Genomic DNA, 6000 nt, shown 5'->3' with positions numbered 1-6000 from the left:
ATACACACAGCTATGGCCAAAAGTTTTGCATCTGTAACGTCAAAGGTCACATGCCATCAGTAGCAGCATTGCACAACTTGGCTCGGGAACCCCTGAATACATGTTTCTCGAGTATGATGCCAGTATCGCCAAAGTGTCAGGTTTTACCATCCAGAACTAAAGTCACATGACCGACAATATGGAGGCCATCTTTGGTCACAGGGCAAAGTGTATAGTGCTGTTAGATTTTGAGAGAATCCATAACACTGGGCGCGTTAAGTACCGTAAGTGAGCCGCTCAGAACGGCTCAATGAAATAACCAGTTTAATGGCATGCTCACTTCCACTCCCCCTGAGCAGCTGCGGAGCAGGGTTCAGCAGTAATCGTTCTGTGAGCCGCTCAGTTACTTAACGCACCCATTGAAAACAAGATGTTACCACATTATATTGTTAGTACTGGAAGCCACACGTTAAAATAGGGATTGTGTCACTGTCATTATGGAATATTTACATGTGGCTTCCATGGTAACTGCTCTTGTCAGCATGGTACAATATCAGGAAATTACTTGTTGGGACAATATTCCACGATCAGTGTACAACATGTCATGTATGCCATTGTGTAAACGCGCACATAGCCGCTCCACTACTGCGTTGAACCCAGTGCTAGCCCTCTGAATCTGATTTTTTTTGGCTCGGAACGTTTGTGTCTCAAGGACTTTCGTCTTGCACCGGCGAGGAGACTGATGGACGTGTTTAGGGCCACACGTGCTGATGGACAGTGTCCGAGCTGAGAAGAGAATTGTGAAGCTTGAGTAAAGAAATAGACACGGTAATAGTGATTATTTTTCAATTTATCGAAAAAGAGGCAACGATAACTAAGTTAATTGTGTTGGGAAGACATTTTTGTTGTGATAAATGCAAAATAACTATCCTTTGTTTTTGCCGCTATGGAGATCTTACTGTTGCTAGCTTTGATAAATGTTTTAGTTACAGAACGAGGTGTACAAAGTCACAAGCACAATTAAAAGTTTTTTTTTCAAATATAAATACAGTATATTAATTACATTAAAGTTAATACGCCTAAAGAAGGTAATATAAGAGCACGAATTTAAATGTGTTTCTGTGGTACTTGACACGTGACAGATTCGACCACGTTAATGTTTTTTTAGTGTTCGTTTTGTATTGCATCGCTGTCATTGAGCACCCTTTGTTAAATCTCATGACTGACCGTTGCATATTTGACACTACGTTATAATAAACATGCACCTCGCTGCCAAGGTTGGCAACTTTCCATTTTTTCAAAACCGGACATCATCCCTAAGGTCTTTAAGTGTACAGTTCTTTTTTCTTCATTGCCATCGTATCTTTTTAATTAGGCAGCAAAATATTTTCTACACAATTAAATAGTACTAGACTTTATTGTATTAAAAAAATATAATAAAACAAAAATTAATACATGGCATTTCACGGAGCAGCTAGTATTAATTGAGTGTGGTAACTAGTTCTATTTATACAACAAACTACCTCACTGAACACGTTTTTTTTTTTCTAACAGCGATATACACTATTGCCATGAGAGAAATGTATATTAGCAACTGACCTTGATTTTATTTTATTATTATTATTATTATTATTATTATTATTATTATTATTATTTAAGAATAAAGTTGACAAGACTATCACAGAACCAGTGGGCTTGCTACACAACACAGACACCGCCTCCTCTGTTTAGCTGCTAGCAACATCTCTCTTTACAGCTATTTACTGAAAATAATTGAATGGCAGCATATATTAAATTATGTAGCTATCAAACGCTGCAATTGTGCTGTTCATCTTGGTGATGTCAATTTGTTCAGCACTGTTGTTTAAGCAACAGCAGTTGATAGTTAAAGGAACAGCAGTCAGTTACAAATTTGCACCACTGGCACAGAGCCTGTGGTTGCCTATCGGCGACATTACCACTGAGTGTCGTTAACTGGCGACATTACCACTGAGTGTCGTTAACTGGAAATGCGTGTCCCGGTTTTCAGTGTACTAGAAAACCTTCCTGTGCATTCAGTATTACTGTATTTAAACTGCAGCCTCGGTCAAAAACATGTCATACATTAACTAACGTTAATTAGGCAGGCAAATGTTTCCAGCTAATAGATATTACAATTGTAGCACCACAATTCCAGAGTAGTTTCAGGGAGGCCCCAGATTGAGGCTCACACTTACAGTGTAGGATTCTAGAGCAGCTTTACCTCTAAGAGTGAAATGTTTAACTGACAAGTTCCTTTTTTCTGTGCCCTTTTTAAACTTTCGCCATTTTTAGTAATCATTGTAAACCACTATAATTGGCTACTGGATGTGAAAATCGAGCATTTACACAAAGGGTTCAAAAATTTAATCTATGAAACATAGATTTAGAGCTGTTCCAGTGACTGCCCTCCCGCCTCTCTGCAAGCAAGTTCGTTCAGGTCTCAATGTGGAGAACTGGTAATAAAGCACTCTGCTGTTCCAGTGATAACCTCCCCTCCTCTGCAAGCAGGTTCATTCAGGTCTCAGTGTGAGAATGTGCAGTAAAGCAGGTTCATTCAGGTCTCAGTGTGAGAATGGGCAGTAAAGCAGGTTCATTCAGGTCTGTGTTGAGAATGGGTAGTAAAGCGGGTTCCTTCAGGTCTCAGTGTGGAGAATGTGCAGTAAAGCAGGTTCATTCAGGTCTCAGTGTGGAGAATGTGCAGTAAAGCAGGTTCCTTCAGGTCTCAGTGTGGAGAATGTGCAGTAAAGCAGGTTCATTCAGGTCTCAGTGTGAGAATGTGTAGTAAAGCAGGTTCATTCAGGTCTCAGAGTGAGAATGGGTAGTAAAGCAGGTTCATTCAGGTCTCAGTGTGGAGAATGTGCAGTAAAGCAGGTTCATTCAGGTCTCAGTGTGAGAATGTGCAGTAAAGCAGGTTCATTCAGGTCTCAGTGTGAGAATGTGCAGTAAAGCAGGTTCCTTCAGGTCTCAGTGTGGAGAATGTGCAGTAAAGCAGGTTCCTTCAGGTCTCAGTGTGGAGAATGTGCAGTAAAGCAGGTTCCTTCAGGTCTCAGTGTGGAGAATGTGCAGTAAAGCGGGTTCCTTCAGGTCTCAGTGTGAGAATGTGCAGTAAAGCAGGTTCCTTCAGGTCTCAGTGTGGAGAATGTGCAGTAAAGCGGGTTCCTTCAGGTCTCAGTGTGAGAATGTGCAGTAAAGCGGGTTCATTCAGGTCTCAGTGTGGAGAATGGGTAGTAAAGCAGGTTCATTCAGGTCTCAGTGTGAGAATGGGTAGTAAAGCAGGTTCATTCAGGTCTCAGTGTGAGAATGTGCAGTAAAGCAGGTTCATTCAGGTCTCAGTGTGAGAATGTGCAGTAAAGCGGGTTCCTTCAGGTCTCAGTGTGGAGAATGTGCAGTAAAGCGGGTTCCTTCAGGTCTCAGTGTGAGAATGTGCAGTAAAGCGGGTTCCTTCAGGTCTCAGTGTGAGAATGTGCAGTAAAGCGGGTTCAGTCAGGTCTCAGTGTGGAGAATGTGCAGTAAAGCAGGTTCAGTCAGGTCTCAGTGTGGAGAATGTGCAGTAAAGCAGGTTCATTCAGGTCTCAGTGTGACAATGTGCAGTAAAGCAGGTTCATTCAGGTCTCAGAGTGGAGAATGGGTAGTAAAGCAGGTTCATTCAGGTCTCAGTGTGAGAATGGGCAGTAAAGCAGGTTCATTCAGGTCTCAGTGTGGAGAATGTGCAGTAAAGCAGGTTCATTCAGGTCTCAGTGTGAGAATGTGCAGTAAAGCAGGTTCATTCAGGTCTCAGTAGTGAGAATGAATGGGTAGTAAAGCAGGTTCATTCAGGTCTCAGATGTGGAGCAGGTTCCTTCAATGGGTAGTAAAGCAGGTGTCTGAGAATGGGCAGTAAAGCAGGTTCATTCAGGTCTCAGTGTGAGAATGTGCAGTAAAGCAGGTTCATTCAGGTCTCAGTGTGGAGAATGGGTAGTAAAGCAGGTTCATTCAGGTCTCAGTGAATGAGAATGTGCAGTAAAGCGGGTTCCTTCAGGTCTCAGTGTGAGAATGTGCAGTAAAGCAGGTTCATTCAGGTCTCAGTGTGAGAATGTGCAGTAAAGCAGGTTCATTCAGGTCTCAGTGTGAGAATGTGCAGTAAAGCAGGTTCATTCAGGTCTCAGTGTGAGAATGTGCAGTAAAGCAGGTTCATTCAGGTTCAGTGTGGAGAATGGGTTCAGGTTCATTCAGTCTGTGTTGAGAATGGGCAGTAAAGCAGGTTCATTCAGGTCTCAGTGTGGAGAATGTGCAGTAAAGCAGGTTCATTCAGGTCTCAGTGTGGAGAATGGGTAGTAAAGCAGGTTCATTCAGGTCTCAGTGTGAGAATGGGTAGTAAAGCAGGTTCATTCAGGTCTCAGTGTGGAGAATGTGCAGTAAAGCAGGTTCATTCAGGTCTCAGTGTGGAGAATGTGCAGTAAAGCAGGTTCCTTCAGGTCTCAGTGTGAGAATGTGCAGTAAAGCAGGTTCATTCAGGTCTCAGTGTGAGAATGTGCAGTAAAGCAGGTTCATTCAGGTCTCAGTGTGAGAATGTGCAGTAAAGCAGGTTCATTCAGGTCTCAGTGTGGGTAGAGAATGTGCAGTAAAGCAGGTTCATTCAGGTCTCAGTGTGAGAATGTGCAGTAAAGCAGGTTCATTCAGGTCTCAGTGTGGAGAATGGGTAGTAAAGCAGGTTCATTCAGGTCTCAGTTGAGAATGGGTAGTAAAGCAGGTTCATTCAGGTCTCAGTGTGAGAATGTGCAGTAAAGCAGGTTCATTCAGGTCTCAGTGTGAGAATGTGTAGTAAAGCAGGTTCATTCAGGTCTCAGTGTGAGAATGTGTAGTAAAGCGGGTTCCTTCAGGTCTCAGTGTGAGAATGTGCAGTAAAGCAGGTTCATTCAGGTCTCAGTGTGGAGAATGGGTAGTAAAGCAGGTTCATTCAGGTCTCAGTGTGAGAATGGGTAGTAAAGCAGGTTCATTCAGGTCTCAGTGTGAGAATGTGCAGTAAAGCAGGTTCATTCAGGTCTCAGTGTGAGAATGTGCAGTAAAGCAGGTTCATTCAGGTCTCAGTGTGAGAATGTGCAGTAAAGCAGGTTCATTCAGGTCTCAGTGTCAGAATGTGCAGTAAAGCAGGTTCATTCAATGTGCAGTAAAGCAGGTTCATTCAGGTCTCAGTGTGAGAATGTGCAGTAAAGCGGGTTCCTTCAGGTCTCAGTGTGAGAATGTGCAGTAAAGCAGGTTCCTTCAGGTCTCAGTGTGAGAATGTGCAGTAAAGCAGGTTCATTCAGGTCTCAGTGTGAGAATGTGCAGTAAAGCAGGTTCATTCAGGTCTCAGTGTGGAGAATGTGCAGTAAAGCAGGTTCATTCAGGTCTCAGAGTGGAGAATGGGTAGTAAAGCAGGTTCATTCAGGTCTGTGTTGAGAATGGGTAGTAAAGCAGGTTCATTCAGGTCTCAGTGTGGAGAATGTGCAGTAAAGCAGGTTCATTCAGGTCTCAGTGTGAGAATGTGCAGTAAAGCAGGTTCATTCAGGTCTCAGTGTGGAGAATGGGTAGTAAAGCAGGTTCATTCAGGTCTCTCAGTGTGAGAATGGGTAGTAAAGCAGGTTCCTTCAGGTCTCAGTGTGGAGAATGTGCAGTAAAGCAGGTTCCTTCAGGTCTCAGTGTGGAGAATGTGCAGTAAAGCAGGTTCATTCAGGTCTCAGTGTGGAGAATCAGTAGTAAAGCAGGTTCATTCAGGTCTCAGTGTGAGAATGTGCAGTAAAGCAGGTTCCTTCAGGTCTCAGTGTGAGAATGTGCAGTAAAGCGGGTTCCTTCAGGTCTCAGTGTGAGAATGTGCAGTAAAGCAGGTTCCTTCAGGTCTCAGTGTGGAGAATGTGCAGTAAAGCAGGTTCATTCAGGTCTCAGTGTGAGAATGTGCAGTAAAGCAGGTTCATTCAGGTCTCAGTGTGGAGAATGTGCAGTAAAGCAGGTTCATTCAGGTCTCAGTGTGAGAATGTGCAGTAA

At 43.3% G+C, this 6000-nt stretch overlaps 1 protein-coding gene across 1 annotated transcript in view; it reads left to right on the top strand.

Annotated features, from left to right (window-relative positions):
- Positions 1–416: 416 nt before the first annotated feature.
- tdrd5 (tudor domain containing 5) overlaps positions 417–6000 on the top strand; it is a 49010-nt gene continuing 43426 nt past the window's right edge. Inside the window, exon 1 of the mRNA XM_041277196.1 lies at positions 417–807. The gene's annotated coding sequence lies outside the window, so the exon portion shown is untranslated. The remainder of the gene's footprint in view (positions 808–6000) is intronic.

Source organism: Polyodon spathula, chromosome 18 (genome assembly GCF_017654505.1).
Source record: "Polyodon spathula isolate WHYD16114869_AA chromosome 18, ASM1765450v1, whole genome shotgun sequence".
Taxonomy (NCBI): domain Eukaryota; kingdom Metazoa; phylum Chordata; class Actinopteri; order Acipenseriformes; family Polyodontidae; genus Polyodon; species Polyodon spathula.
The sequence above is the reverse complement of the archived record's forward strand: the minus strand, read 5'-3'. Positions and strand labels throughout refer to the sequence as shown.